This window comes from Arachis hypogaea, chromosome 19 (genome assembly GCF_003086295.3).
Source record: "Arachis hypogaea cultivar Tifrunner chromosome 19, arahy.Tifrunner.gnm2.J5K5, whole genome shotgun sequence".
NCBI lineage: Eukaryota > Viridiplantae > Streptophyta > Magnoliopsida > Fabales > Fabaceae > Arachis > Arachis hypogaea.
This window is the reverse complement of record NC_092054.1, coordinates 89,698,865-89,715,098: the sequence shown is the minus strand read 5'-3', so window position 1 is coordinate 89,715,098 and position 16,234 is coordinate 89,698,865.

Here is a 16,234-nt window from a genome sequence, read left to right as displayed (position 1 = left end):
TGATTTAAAATTACCAAGCCCACAGAACCGAACAAGATTCATGCGGTGAACAAATATTTATAAACTTACTCTTTATCAGAGGTTTGTTGTGTTTGAATCTCTCGAGGGACATAGATAAAGTCATCATTGATCAACTCTTCCTAAAGAGAACTTGGAATAGACAATGCAAGAGGATTTCTAAGGAATGTAAACAAGGAAGAAGTTAATATTGAATAATTAGAATTTGTTCTAAGAAACGGGAATCTGGACATTGAAAAGGTCACATCTTCAAAGGTTCAGAATGAGTTTCTTGTTGAACTTGAATGATTTGTAGATCAGAATTGGGGGTAGCGCTATTGACATTTAAACACATTTTCCGTTCGGTTAATTAAAAAAAAATTAATTACCTAAATCTGATAGAGTAACATAAATATTTTTAACTTACACTGCTGGACTTTTAAAAGTCTTTCTTGGATGGATTTTCTTTTTTCTAAAATATTTTACCGTAGATTCTGAGGTGTTTTTCCTAAAAAAAAGATACAAATTAAAATTAGAAACCAAGATTAAAAGTAGAGATCTAGAAACACATCAAATTCATTTTTGGAAAGCACCGAACCGAAAGTAAAGAGTGGAACGAACCTGATATTGTCTTGGGCATTTACAAATGGTGCACAGCTTCCCTGAGTCTGCAAGAGTGGTTCACTTCCCAAATTTACAATTGGCAGTCTAACCAAGATAAATAAATATTATTAATTAAATATAGAGAAATTACAAAAGGTTCTAGCAAAAGTAAGCAAAGAAAGGAAAAGAACTTGGTATAAGAAATTGAATCTTACGCCCCAGAGGATTCATTTCGTGCCTCTATTGAGGCAAACTGATCCAGAGCAATGTGTGTTGACTGAGCTCCATAATTTCTTTTTTTTTATCTCTTTTCTCTTATTGTCTCCAATGCTTGCCTTCTTCTTTCTGCAGTGTTATCTTTTGCTTGTTTTGTTCTGAATGTTCATAAAATAAGTATCAATACACCAAAAATGAAAGTATCAATAAAAGAAAATCTGATTCGAGAAACTTACTCCTTGTCAGATTGGGTTTATTATTTTGCCATCCTTTGAGGTTGTTTACTTTTTATTATGGGTGTTTTCTCAATTTCTTTTTCTCTGCAAAACGGACAAACACATCGAATTTATAACAGAGAAAAATATAAGCAAGAACAAGAAAATAACAATCAATTCAACTAAACTGACAGACACCTCCGAACTGAAAACAATTAAAAGGAAGAACCAAAAATTAGAAGACCACCAAACCGAAAGGAATTCATTTGCTGAACAATACTTAGTTGGCACAGTTTTCCTTTTTTTAGTTTCTTTTTTAACCACCTTCGGTGGTTGTTTTCTTTTCTTTGTTCCAGTTTTTTCGATTTCTTCTTCTCTACAATACATAAGAACACGTGTATAAGAACAAATATAACATACAAGTTAAATGAAATCAACATGAACATTAAACTTACTGGTTTTCGGATTCACTTTTGTTTTTTGAATCCGTGGGAATGCTTTCAATTTCACTTGTTGATTGTGAACCCTTCTCAACAAGCACCTTCTTTTGTCTTGCTCTCTTTGCCGGTGGTCGTTTGTCGGATTCAGATTGAGATTCAGATTCGGAAAATCTTTCTTCTTCTGAAGAAGAATCCAGATCGACAATTTTTTTTATTTTCTTTCCTTTTTCTTTTTTATCCAACTTTCTTGTTTCTATTTTTTCATTATTTTTTTCTTTCTTGTACAGAAGTCCCTAAAACAGAAACAAGGACTCAATTATTTAATGAGAAATACAATAATAACTATTTAATCAGCATGAGCAACCCAGTTTACCGAATGATACTAATGTGCTGAATAAAAAGCCATAAAACATGATAATTATTTAATGATCAAAGAAACATTTTTGCATGCACAAGGAGTCAATTGAATACAGTAATAATCAGCTGAAGCAAAATGCGAGCTCACCGAACCGAAAAAAGTTCATATGGTGAACAATTACCAGTATGACAAATAAATTAATTATAACCTAAAACAGAAGTTTATTTAGTTAGTAGAGTATTTTAAAAGCATTTGAAAACAAATTGTAGGGGGAATTTCAGTAGAGTGTTTACCAACGGTTCTGTTGCTTCTTTAAAAATCCATTCAAGCTTCATTTGTTTTGTCCAATGAGTCACTCAAGGTGCTAGGGGAGCATCAAGTGCGAACGGGTGAGGGAACTTGGTTTCGTGAAAGTATATCAACATCAACACAAAAATACAGCCATCAACAGACTGTTTCCTCCCCTTTCTCTTGTTTTCAACTCCTTTCATCAAGAAGTTGAGCACATGCTTTGCCCAATCCCATTCCCGAATGTTGTCGACATGAAAGATTGGTGGCTTATGGATTGGGGAGGCCACACTTACTGTTGTGGGAAGCAAGAAGCACTTTTGGATGAAGACAACAAAAGTCCTCTTGAATTTTTTCCGATTCTCCTCCCCTTCTACGCTCATATCCAGCACATTCCTTGTCAAAGTCGCTAAGGAAATATTTTTGAGGTTGTCAAATATTTCCTTGTGTTCTGGATTCAGGTTGTTGTAATCAAGCTTATCATCAAAACGGTTCCCTTCAATATTTTAGTAGCACAAATTAGTCAAAAAGGCTAAGTTTAATTTTCTGTAAACCAATGAATTGAAAATAAGCAGTAAGTAGAAAGTGTATTACCTCCGTTGGTTATGCCAAGGGCAGCTGCTACTTTACGAGGAGTTATGTATATTTTGCCCTGGAGAGTTTTCAGGCATCCTTTCTCTTTATCAAAGTGATCAATCAATTCTCTCAACAGGGCATGAGAGACATTCATTTCTGGGACATGTGCCAGGGCACCAAATCCCATTTCTTCCACTATATATTTTTTCTTGAGTCATATCCCTGTACATTGTTGCTATTGCCTTTGTTTGGCATCTGCAATAATGAGTTTTCTGCAAGTTTTGAAACAAAATGTGAGGATATATTTATAATAGAAAATAGATATTATTCGAATGAAAGCGGATAAATATATTTAATATGCTTACATTATAGTGCGGCTTCTCCTTCATTGTTGCCATTGCCTTGTTCTGTTTTGCTGTAAGGAAAAAGTTTGGTCAATACTTCACTCAATACACCAATAAGCACAAGCATGTATATCTTAATCAAGTCAATTATAATGCCACAAGCCACCGAACCGAAACTCATTCATGCACAGAACCAAAATCACAAAGGCCACCGAATCGAAACTCATTCATGCACAGAACCAGTAAGAATGATCAACTTTCAATCAAAAAGAATAGTATTCCTCCACACAAAAGAAGTATTGAAGATAGTAACAATCAATTTTAAAGCTCTAGTTAAACTATCCACACCAGTAAGAACAAGCACGTATATCTTAAAGCACTAGTTATACTATTCACTGAATTGAACGAAAATAACAACAAATTTCATTCCAAGCCCTAGTTATATTGTAAAAATGCATGCACAATAGTTCCATCTACTAAACGAAGCAAATCAATCTAGTAAAACTAAAATACAACTAGAAGAAACGCGACATTGCATGATTTCAAATGAATAATAGTTTTCTCATACCTTTTGCAGTCTTTGTTGCTGTTTTCGTTTGTTTCTGGTTGTTGCTTGCAAAATCTTCTTCCATTTCCTTACAGTAGTAGTTTTTTCAGAGATTGTGATTGAAGTTTGAGTGATGTTGAGAGAGATTCGAAGAGACAAAGCGGTTTCGTGTGTGTTGAAGAAGAAGGAATGTTTTTTCAAAATGAAGTGCGAATGAAGTAGTTGTTTCGTTTGTATGGGGTGCGTGGAAGTCACATTTTTTTAATGAGATTGGAAGCGCGTTAGTTGTTTTGGGTTTGGGCCAACTTGGTTACATGGTTACATGGATGTGTAGCAGGCCCGATAATTATATATATTATAAAAGCAACGCCAAGCACTTATTAAATTATTATACTAAAGACTAATAATTATATATATTAATACTAAAAGTAATTATATTTAAAATAAAGCAATACAATTTAAAAAATATAAAATATTATATTTATTCTTCTATAATAATTGTATTTGTTTATTTTATAGTTAATTTTGATATATACTAACAATATAAGATATTTTATATAATTATCATTTACCTCTATTCTTTTGAATAACTATTTATGCGGCTAATATAAAAAACAATTATTTTTACTGACGTAGTGTTACATAATTAAATATAATATATCAAAATTTTAATTTTATTATAATTGCATATATTTATTTAATTATTATCGGGTTAAACGGTCCGACCAATAATTTATAACCGGTTAAACTATCAAACGGTTTAATTACTATCGGGTCAAAACTTTGATTGTATTAAATATTAAAAATTCTAATTTAATATTAAAAAGACTAAAACGTACTAAAATAACATTTTAGAATTAATTTGAAGTCAAATGTTTTTGCACATTAATTCTAATGAGGGAAGGATTTACAAAATTGTCTAATTATGTAAAAATTGTGCAAGTTAATTGATAATATTCATGACTTTTGGAAATAATAGAAAGGAGTTTATTAATAATTTTAAATTTGAATGTGATTTTAAAAAGACTAAAATTCTCAAAGAATATATTTTAAGAGACTAAAATATATTTTAGCATTACTTTTAAAAAAACTAAGATAACCTTTAGTTTATTTTTAAAGGACTCAAATATCCTTTAAATATTAATTTTAAAAATACTAAACTATGCTTATAAGATTATCTGAGACTAAGATTAATTGATGATGCGAAATTTCGTAAAACCACAAACTATCGGTAAGTGCACCGAATCGTATCAAGTAATACCACGATAAGTAGGTTATTGTTCCCCCGAGGATTAACGAATTAAATAAGTGATTAGTTAATTGATTATTCTAGTCAAACAATAAAAAATTTGAGTTGAAATATTTTGAATAATAACACAACAATGTTAACAAAGGAAGCAGTAACTAAGCAAAAAAAGTAACGAGATTAAAATGTTAAGGTTTCAGAGATGTTGAAATTTCAGAACAAATGCTTCTCACTCCCTATCTTGATCATGCAAAGATGTTTCCACAGTAAATCATAGTTAATCAAATCTCAATTCTTCAAAAATTCAATTTCTCTTAATTTTAACAAACTTTCAATTCCTTAAACAATCTGTTATCATAAGAGATTAAGTATAATAACCAGTTTACCACCACATAATTCTTAAAGATTAATTCCGGTTTAATAAGCTGTCACTTATCAAAATCAGTTTAAAATCTTATAGAATTGTGAGAATAGATTTCAAACACACATTTAGTTAATCTACTTTTTCAGGTTTAAAGAACTTAATTGAATCAGACTTGGGTTATTTTTCTAATATACTCAAGTCCTTATAATGAAGAACAGAAACCAATTCATAGAAAATATCAATGCAATAATTAAAGATAGAAAAGTAATAATATTAATTCCTCAAAAATCAATAGAGATCTTAACTTTAACTTAGAAGATTAGTGACTCATAGTGCACAGAGAAAAACAAGTATCCAAAACTAGCCGAGGGTCCAAAAGTCCCATTCTAGAGTTCCCTGGGACCTTTTATATCTCCCTCTAATAAAACCTAAAACTTGAATTCAAAAATAAATCACCAAAATTAAATCATATGTTCCTAATTAATTTCCAGCTCTCCTTGTGACTAAGATTTTAAAATTTAGTGATTTCTGTCCTTAATCTTATGGGTGAATTAGCATGGCACCTCAATGCTCTTTTGATGTCTTGGAACTGGGCCCAAAGATGAAAGAGTGGGCGTGTACTTGGCGTGGTTCAATGTGGAACTTGAGAGGCTTGCTAAACTTGGCGTGTGGAGGGCATTGTGCAATGTGGCATGCCTGATGCAGATTTTACAAACCACAAACTACCAGTAAGTGCACTGGATTGTATCAAGTAATACCATAGGAGTGGATCATTCCCAAGAGGATTAACGAATTAAGCAAGCAATAGTCAATTGATTATTCTAGTCAGACAATCAAAATTAAGGGTTTCAAGAACAATTGCATAAAAAGACAGTAAATTGAACAAAAGCAAGTCGTAAGTACATTCAGAGAGAAATATGATTCGAAAGAGCTAATATTTCAGAGATGTTGAAACTTCTGAAAAATGTTTTTCACTCTCCACCTTGATCAAACAATGATGTATATATGGCAAATCATAAGTAATTAAACTCCAATTCCTTGGTGATGACAAGTCATCTTATGTTACCTTTTCAAGCATTTTTCACTTGTTTCATTAGGTTTTATACACTTTTTTGCATTATAAGTAAGTGATTTGGAGTGGAATTGCATGATTTTGTTGAATCAATCAACCATCCTTTATTTGACACTAAATCATGAGGTTTAGGCTAAAATTAATTGGTTTTTGAGTGATTTATAAACCTTGTAAATTTGGTAGTACTTTGATTGGTTGTTTTGATTACTTATAGGTGAAGAAAAGGAAGAAACAAGGAAACCATGGCCTAAGGAAGAAGAAAAGCGTGGCGCATCAAGAGACTAAGGAGCAGCGCTCTCTTAGTGAGCTCAGCGCTCTCTATTCGAGTGCTACCCAAATCCAAGAAAGCAAAAGGCAGAATGCTGCGCTCTCTCCCTTAACCGAGCGCTACAACAATCCAAGGAAACAAGGCAACAAACATAGCGCTCAGTTAACTCACTTAACTTTATAATGCTCCACTTCAAATAAATTCAAGGTAAATGTTTGCTAGTGGAGGCCCCAAGGATCGAACCTTGCACTTGAGGGAGCAAGGAGAAACGCTACTTGCAAGGAAAATAAGCCAAAAAGTGGCCGAATTGCACTCACAAGGATTCGAGCCAGGAACCTCATGCTGGCAAGGAAGGAGCGCTACACTTTTCAAAGGGAAATTGCTCCCCAAAAGCTTCCACCAAGGTTCGCATAGAGGCTCCCATCCCAAGCAAAGAGCGCTGCGCTCTCTTCATTCACTGAGCGCTAGCAAGCTTGACACGGACAAGGCTGGGACGCAAAAACATTGAAGGCTTGGTGCGCATCAAAAATTGGAAGGCCAAGGCAAGGGGGAGTGCTGCGCTCACTCCATCAACCGAGCACTGCCCTGGGAGTGGCTCATGGCCAAATTTTAAGTCAAAAATGAAATTAAATTCAAATATTCACAAAATTAAAAAAGCCCACTCCAAATTCTAAAAGTCAAAAATAGGAAGTGTATAAATAGAAGTTAGTTTGATTTAGAGAGGACTTTTTCTTTGACCCTTTGGAGACTTTTTACTTTTCAATTTTCATTTTGGGAGCTCATTGGAGATTTTAGATTTTTGGGTTTGGGAATTGGGACTGAGAATTGAATTCTCTTCCTCTTTGTTCTTACTTCTACACTCTTCATTCTTTGTTTTGAATCTTGGATTGAGAATTGAAGGAATTCTGTTTCATTCTTGATCTGAGATCTCTCCTTGTTTACTTTCTGCATAATTTCAAGGAATTGTGATTTGGATCTAAGTTTTCTTTACTACTTTCATCTCTATTTCTTCTGCATTTACTCTCTGTTGGATCAAGGAAGGAATTGAGATCTAGACTTGTTTTCTAGTCTCATTCAACCCCTGAGATCTTCAACTTCTCTTTTAGATTTTACAATTGAGTTGAATCTATATTGCTTCTTCAAGTAATTCTTCTTTTCTGTTTAGATCTACTGCATTTTAATTCATCTTTTACTTCTCTGTTGATTGTCATTTACACTCTCTTGTTTAATTTCTGAGATCCAAGCTCCCAAAGGCCTTTATGATTCAAGCAATTTACATTTCTTGCACTCTAAGCTTCAGCTATTTATATTTCTTGCAATCTAAGATTCTGTCATTTATATTACTTGCACTTTAAGATTCAGCTTCTTTACTTCCTTTGCCCTTTAATTTACAGTCAATTACCCCTCTCCCTTTAAATTTCATGCAATTTAGTTTCTGTTGAATACAAATCACTCAAATCAACACCTGTTTGCTGGTGCAAGAAATTACAATCACACTTTTGCAACTCCGCACAACTAACCAGCAAGTGCACTGGGTCGTCCAAGTAATACCTTACGTGAGTAAGGGTCGATCCCAAGGAGATTGTCGGCTTGAAGCAAGCTATGGTTATCTTGTAACTCTTAGTTAGGATATCAATAATTCTCAGATTTAATTGTAAAAAGTAAAAGAACATGAAATAAATACTTGTTATGCAGTAATGAAGAACAGGTTGAGGCTTTGGAGATGCTTTGTCTTCTGAATTTCTGCTTTCCTACTATCTTCTTCTTCATGCACGCAAGGCTCCTTCCATCGCAAGCTTTATGTTGGGCATCACTGTTGTCAATGGCTACTTCCCGTCCTCTCAGTGAAAACGTTCCAAATGCGCTGTCACTGCACGGCTAATCATCTGTCGGTTCTCGATCAAGCTGGAATAGGATCCATTGATCCTTTTGCGTCTATCACACGCCCAACAATTGCGAGTTTGAAGCTCTTCACAGCCATCCCTTCCCAGATCCTACTCAGAATACCATAGACAAGGTTTAGACGTTCCGGATCTCCGGAATGGCCGCTAATAATTCTAGCTTATACCACGAAGACTCTGATATGAATCATGAGGCTAAGAGATATGCATTCAATCTAAGGTAGAACGGAGGTGGTTGAAATTTTTTTTAAGTAAATAAAAGCACAAAAACACACCAAACTTAAAATTTTAGAGAATCAAACAAAAATTTTCAAAAAATTAAAGGAAAACACAAAGAAGACACCAAACTTAGAATCTTTTAAAAATCAAGAAAGAACTGAGGATATGCAATTTTGAAAAATTAAAAGAAAATAAAAGCATGCAATTGACACCAAACTTAAAATATAAAACTAAACTCAAATAAAAGACTCTAAACCAAAAAAAATAATTTATTCGTAGTCTAAGCAACAAGATAAACCGTCAGTTGTCCAAACTCGAATAATCCCTGGCAACGGTGCTAAAAACTTTGTGCACGAAATTACAATCATGGTGCTGTGACCAGCTTGGCTTTCAGGGTTTCAAACGCCTGCAGACACTCTGTGTCAAATACAAATGGCGTGTCAGCAGCTAGCAGGTTGCTTAGAGGTTTTGCAATTTTTGAAAAATCCTTTATGAACCTCCTATAGAAGCCTGCATGTCCCAGAAAGCTTCTGATTGCCTTTACATTGGCAGGTGGTAGTAATTTTTCAATTACTTCCACTTTAGCTTGATCCACTTCTATTCCCTTGTTTGAAATTTTGTGCCCAAGGACAATTCCTTCAGTCACCATGAAGTGACATTTTTCCCAGTTTAAAACTAGGTTGGTCTCTTGGCATCTTTTCAGAACAAGTGCTAAATGGTCAAGACAGGAGCTGAATGAGTCTCCAAATACTGAAAAGTCATCCATGAAGGCTTCCAGAAAATTTTCCACCATATCAGAGAAAATAGAGAGCATGCATCTCTGAAAGGTCGCAGGTGCATTGCACAGACCAAAAGGCATCCTTCTATAGGCAAATACTCCAGAAGGACATGTGAATGCTGTTTTCTCTTGGTCCTGAGGATCCACTGCAATTTGGTTGTAACCTGAATAGCCATCCAAAAAGCAGTAATATTCATGACCTGCTAGTCTCTCTAGTATCTAGTCTATGAATGGTAAAGGAAAGTGATCCTTTCGGGTGGCTGTATTGAGCCTTCTATAGTACACATACGCCACCCTGTAACTGTTCTTGTAGGAACCAGTTCATTCTTTTCATTATGAACCACTGTCATGCCTCCCTTCTTGGGGACAACATGGACACGACTCACCCAGGGGCTATCAGAAATAGGATAAATAATCCCAGCCTCTAGTAACTTAGTGACCTCTTTCTGCACCACTTCCTTCATGGCTGGATTTAGCCGCCTATGTGGTTGAACCACTGGCTTAGCATCATCCTCCAATAGGATCTTGTGCATGCATCTTGCTGGGCTAATGCCCTTAAGGTCACTTATGGACCACCCAAGAGCTGTCTTGTGTGTCCTTAGCGCTTGAATTAGTGCTTTCTCTTCCTGTGGATTTAAAGCAGAGCTTATGATCACTGGAAAAGTGTCACCTTCTCCCAGAAATGCATATTTCAGGGATGGTGGTAGTGGTTTGAACTCGGGTTTAGGAGGTTTCTCCTCTTCCTGAGGGATTTTCAGAGGTTCTTTTATTTCCTCTGATTCCTCTAGATCAGGATGAACATCTTTAAAGATGTCCTCTAGCTCTGATTCAAGACATTCAATCATATTGACCTCTTCCACCAGGGAGTCAATAATATCAATGCTTATGCAGTCATTTGACGTGTCTGGATGCTGCATAGCTTTGACAACATTTAACTTGAACTCATCCTCATTGACTCTTAGGGTCACTTCCCCTTTTTGGACATCAATGAGAGTTCGTCCAGTTGCTAGGAAAGGTCTTCTTAGAATCAGAGTTGCACTCTTGTGCTCCTCCATTTCCAGCACTACAAAGTCAGTGGGAAAGGCAAATGGCCCAACCTTGACAATCATGTCCTCAATTATGCCTGATGGGTATTTAATGGAGCCATCAGCAAGTTGAAGACATATCCGGGTTGGTTTGACTTTTTCAGTCAACCCAAGCTTTCTGATAGTGGATGCAGGTATTAGGTTGATACTTGCTCCAAGGTCACATAGAGCTGTCTTGGTGCAAGCACCCTCTAATGTGCATGGTATCATAAAGCTTCTTGGATCTTGAAGCTTTTCTGGTAAGCTTTTCAGAATGACTACACTGCATTCTTCAGTGAGAAACACTCTTTCAGTTTCTCTCCAATCCTTCTTATGACTTAAGATCTCTTTCATGAACTTAGCATAAGAGGGTATTTGCTCAAGTGCCTCTACAAACGGGATCTTTATTTCAAGAGTCCTGAGATAGTCTGCAAAGCGGGCAAATTGTTTATCCTGTTCTGCTTGGCGGAGTTTCTGAGGATAAGGCATCCTGGCTTTATATTCTTCAACCTTAGTTGCTGCAGGTTTATTCCCTACAGAAGTGGTTGGAGAAGCCTTCTTAGAGGGGTTACTATCAGCACTTGCAGGTGTCTGATCCTTCATTGGCATTTGAACGCCAGGATTGGGTTCTGGATGGGCGTTTAACGCCAGCTTCCCACTCTTTTCTGGCGTTTGAACGCCGGAACTGGGAAAGGAATGGGCGTTTAACGCCAATTTTTCCCCTTTTTCTAGCGTTTGAATGCCAGAGTTATTCCTCTCTGGGATCTTGATGTCCTCAAAGGGATTTTGGGCAGTGGTTTGGTCATCCTCTGTCATTTTTTCCTTTCTTGACTTTTTGCTATTTTGAGCTGAGTTATTCAATGTCTTCCCGCTCTTTAGTTGGACAGCTTGGTATTCTTCTGTTATCTGTTTAGATAGCTGCTGTCTTGTCTGATTCAATTGTGCTTCTATATTCTTGTTAGCATTTTTAGTGTCTTGGAGCATCTCTTTGAATTCTGCTAATTGTTTTGTCATAAGGAGTAATTGCTGATTAAGTTCAACAATCTGTTCTTGAGGATTAGGATCAGTAGTTACTGCCATAGCTTCTTCTTTTATGGATGACTCACTGTTTGAGTACAGATGTTGATTTCTAGCAACTGTATCTATGAGTTCTTGAGCCTCTTCAATTATTTTTCTCATGTGTATAGATCCACCAGCTGAGTGGTCTAGAGACATCTGAGCTTTTTCTATAAGTCCATAGTAGAAGATGTCTAACTGTACCCACTCTGAAAATATTTCAGAGGGGCATTTTCTTAGCATCTCTCTGTACCTCTCCCAGGCATTATAAAGAGATTCATGATCCTCTTGTTTAAAGCCTTGGATGTCCAGCCTTAGCTGTGTCATCCTTTTTGGAGGGTAAAATTGATTCAGGAATTTGTCTGTTAATTGTCTCCATGTTTTTTTGCTTGCTGTGGGTTGGTTATTTAACCACCTCTTAGCTTGATCTTTTACAGCAAATGGAAACATTAATAATCTGTAGACATCCTGATCCACTTCTTTATCACGTACTGTGTCAGTAATTTGTAAGAACTGTGCCAGAAACTCAGTAGGTTCTTCCTGTGGAAGACCGAAATACTGGCAATTTTGCTGCACCATGATAATGAGCTGAGGATTTAGCTCAAAACTGCTTGCTTTGATGGGAGGTATACAGATGCTACTCCCATATGCAGCTGTAATGGGGTTAGCATATGACCCCAGAGTCCTTCTAGACTGCTCATTTCCACTTAGGTCTATGATGGAGAAAGGGAGATGATGTGAATTGCAAATAAATTATATTTTTATTTATTTTTTTATTTAATTAAAAATGACCAAAATTAAAATAGAATAAAATAAAATAAATGGAAAATAAAATAAAATAAAATTTCGAAAAAAAGAAAATAAAATAAAAGCAAATTGAAGACTAAATTAATTAAATAATTAAAAAGATTTTGAAAATTAGCAATCAAAAAGATATGATTGAAAATTATTTTGAAAAAGATATAATTGAGAAGATATGATTGCAATTTATAAAAAAAAAGATATGATTGAAAATTATTTTGAAAAAGATATGATTGAGAAGATATGATTGCAATTTTAAAAAAAAGATATGATTGAAAATTATTTTGAAAAAGATATGATTGAGAAGATATGATTGCAAATTAAAAAAAAATATTATTGAAAATATATGATTGAAGAAATTAAAAAGATTTGATTTTTGAAAAAGATTTGAAAAGATCAATTTTTGAAATTAGAATATTGACTTGACTAAAATAAAAAGATATGATTTTGAAAATCTTTTACTAAATTAATGTAAAATTTCGAAATTTATGAGTAAAATAAGGAAAGGATATTTTTTTTTATTTTCGAATTTTAATGCGGAAAGAGAAAAACAACAAAATGACACTAAACTTAGAAATTTTAGATCAAAACACAAAGAACAAATAAGAAAACTTTGAATGTCAAGATGAACATCAAGAACACTTTGAAGATCAAGATGAACACCAAGAATAAATTTTTGAAAATTTTTTTTAAGTAAATAAAAGCACAAAAACACACCAAACTTAAAATTTTTAGAGAATCAAACAAAAATTTTCGAAAAATTAAAGGAAAACACAAAGAAGACACCAAACTTAGAATCTTTTAAAAATCAAGAAAGAACTGAGGACATGCAATTTCGAAAAATTAAAAGAAAATAAAAGCATGCAATTGACACCAAACTTAAAATATAAAACTAAACTCAAATAAAAGACTCTAAACCAAAAAAAATAATTTATTCCTAATCTAAGCAACAAGATAAACCGTCAGTTGTCCAAACTCGAACAATCCCCGGCAACGGTGCCAAAAACTTTGTGCACGAAATTACAATCACACTTTTGCAACTCTGCACAACTAACCAGCAAGTGCACTGGTTACGATCCCACGAAATTATGATCCCATGGAGATTGTCGGCTTGAAGCAAGCTATGGTTATCTTGTAACTCTTAGTCAGGATATCAATAATTCTCAGATTTAATTGTAAAAAGTAAAAGAACATGAAATAAATACTTGTTATGCAGTAATGAAGAATGAGTTGAGGCTTTGGAGATGCTTTGTCTTCTGAATCTTTGCTTTCCTACTATCTTCTTTTTCATGCACACAAGGCTCCTTCCGTGGCAAGCTTTATGTTGGGCATCATCGTTGTCAATGGCTACTTCCCGTCCTCTCAGTGAAAACATTCTAAATGCGCTGTCACCGCACGGCTAATCATCTGTCGGTTCTCGATCATGCTAGAATAGGATCCATTGATCCTTTTGCGTCTGTCACACGCCCAATAATCGTGAGTTTGAAGCTCGTCACAGCCATCCCTTCCTAGATCCTGCTCAAAATACCACAGACAAGGTTTAGACATTCCGGATCTCAGGAATGGCCGCCAATAATTATAGCTTATACCACGAAGACTCTGATCTGAATCATGAGGCTAAGAGATATGCATTCAATCTAAGGTAGGACGGAGGTGGTTGTCAGGCACGTGTTCATAGGTGAGAATGATGATGAGTGTCACGGATCATCACATTCATCAGGTTGAGGTGCGAATGAATATCTTAGAATAGAAGCAAGCATGATAGAATGGAAAACAGTAGTAATTACATTAATTCATGAAGAACAGCAGAGCTCCTCACCCCCAACAATGGGGTTTAGAGACTCATGCCGTAGAGAATACAATAAGAAATGTGTAAAGTGTCATGAGGTACTAGATGAATCACTAAAAGTAGTTTTTATAGTAAACGGGTGACCTAGGGTTACAGAAAATGAGTAAGCTAGGGTGTTTAGTGTAAAAATCCACTTCCGGGGCCCACTTGGTGTGTGCTTGGGCTGAGCATTGAAGCTTTCATGTGTAGAGACTTTTCTTGGAGTTAAACGCCAGCTTTTGTGCCAATTTGGGCGTTTAACTCCAGTTTTTATACCAGTTCCGGCGTTAAACGCCAGAATTCTTGAGCTGACTTAGAACGCCTATTTGGGCCATCAAATCTCAGACAAAGTATGGACTATTATATATTGCTGGAAAGCCCAGGATGTCTACCTTCAAACGCAATTGATAGTGCGCCAATTTGGTTTCTGTAGCTCCAGAAAATCCACTTTGAGTGTAGGGAGGTCAGAATCCAACAGCATCTGCAGTCCTTTTCCAGCCTCTGAATCAGATTTTTGCTTAGGTCCCTCAATTTCAGCCAGAAAATACCTAAAATCACAAAAAAAATACACAAACTTATAGTAAAGTCCAGAAAAGTGAATTTTAAATAAAAAATAATAAAAATATAATAAAAAATAATTAAAATATACTAAAAACATACTAAAAACAATGCCAAAAAAATTATCCGCTCATCATTTGCTTAACTAAATTAACCACCTAACTAAAATTGCTCAATCCTTCAATCCCTGTGGGATCGACCTCACTCATGTGAGTAATTACTACTTGATGCGACCCGGTACACTTGCCGGTGAGTTTTGTGTTAGATCGTTTTCCACACATCAAGTTTTTGGCGCCGTTGCCGGGGATTGAATAGATTGACAATGATTAAGTAAGGTGGTGGTCTAGATTAAGCACTTTTTCTTTAGTTTTGTTTATTTCCTTTGTTTTTAACTAGCACACTAACTATTTGAGATTTTGTCTCTACTAATTCTCACTACACTCAAGCTACAGAGTGCTCTGTGTGTTTTTTTTTGTGCTTATTATACGACAGAAACAATTTTCTTCTGTTTTTCTTTTAAGCCTATCAACTGTTTGACACATTATGTCAACTAACCCTCTGACTACATTTTGGCATGAGAATATCCAATGTCCATTTAGATTGTTTGTGATTGTGCAGGTCATGGAGGAGAACCCAACGAATCCGAGTCATTGCGGGAGTAGTATCCTTACCCCGAATGACAATGCATCCCATGAATTGAAGCATCCGCTCATCACCGTGGTACAAAACAACTGCTCCTATGGAGGAAGTCCACTGGAAGATCCCATTAAGCATTTATCCACCTTCTCAAAAATCTGTGGCACAATGAAGCCCAATAGTGTACATCCAGCCACATACAAATTGTTGATGTTCCCATTTTTATTGAAGAATGAGGCTGCTCAATGGCTTGAAGCCTTCCCACAAAGAAGCATCACTAGATGGGAGGATCTAGTGAGTAAATTCCTAACCAAGTTCAACCCACCCCAGAAAATCAGCAAGCCAGAAGCAGAAGTGCAACCATTCACACAACAGAAGGGAGTAATGGAACTTGAAGGAGTAAATGCAATCATGACCCAAAACAAGCAGATGCACCAACAACTTCAGCAACAAATGGAGTTAATGGTCAAGAAAATCAACGAGCTGCAATCTACTATAGCAAATGCACGAAACGAATCTCAAATCTCACATGGATGGAATCAATCTGAAAGAGGTTTTGGAGTAATCAATTATGAGCACCAAAATCAAGGGCCAAGGAACCTCAATTATAACAACCCCAGCTTCACAAACAAGCACAACCATAACCTTACTAACAACACCCATTGCACACCACCACGACACACAAACCTCAAACCCCCTTACACTTCACAATTTTCCCAAAACAACTTTCATCAACCATCTCAGTTCACACAACCACCACTAATTCAGTGCTCTCAAAGAATCTCTAACCTAGAGACAATAATGGAGAAGCTCATGAACCATCAAACTTTGGCAAACACACGCCAAGAAGCAGCACTCA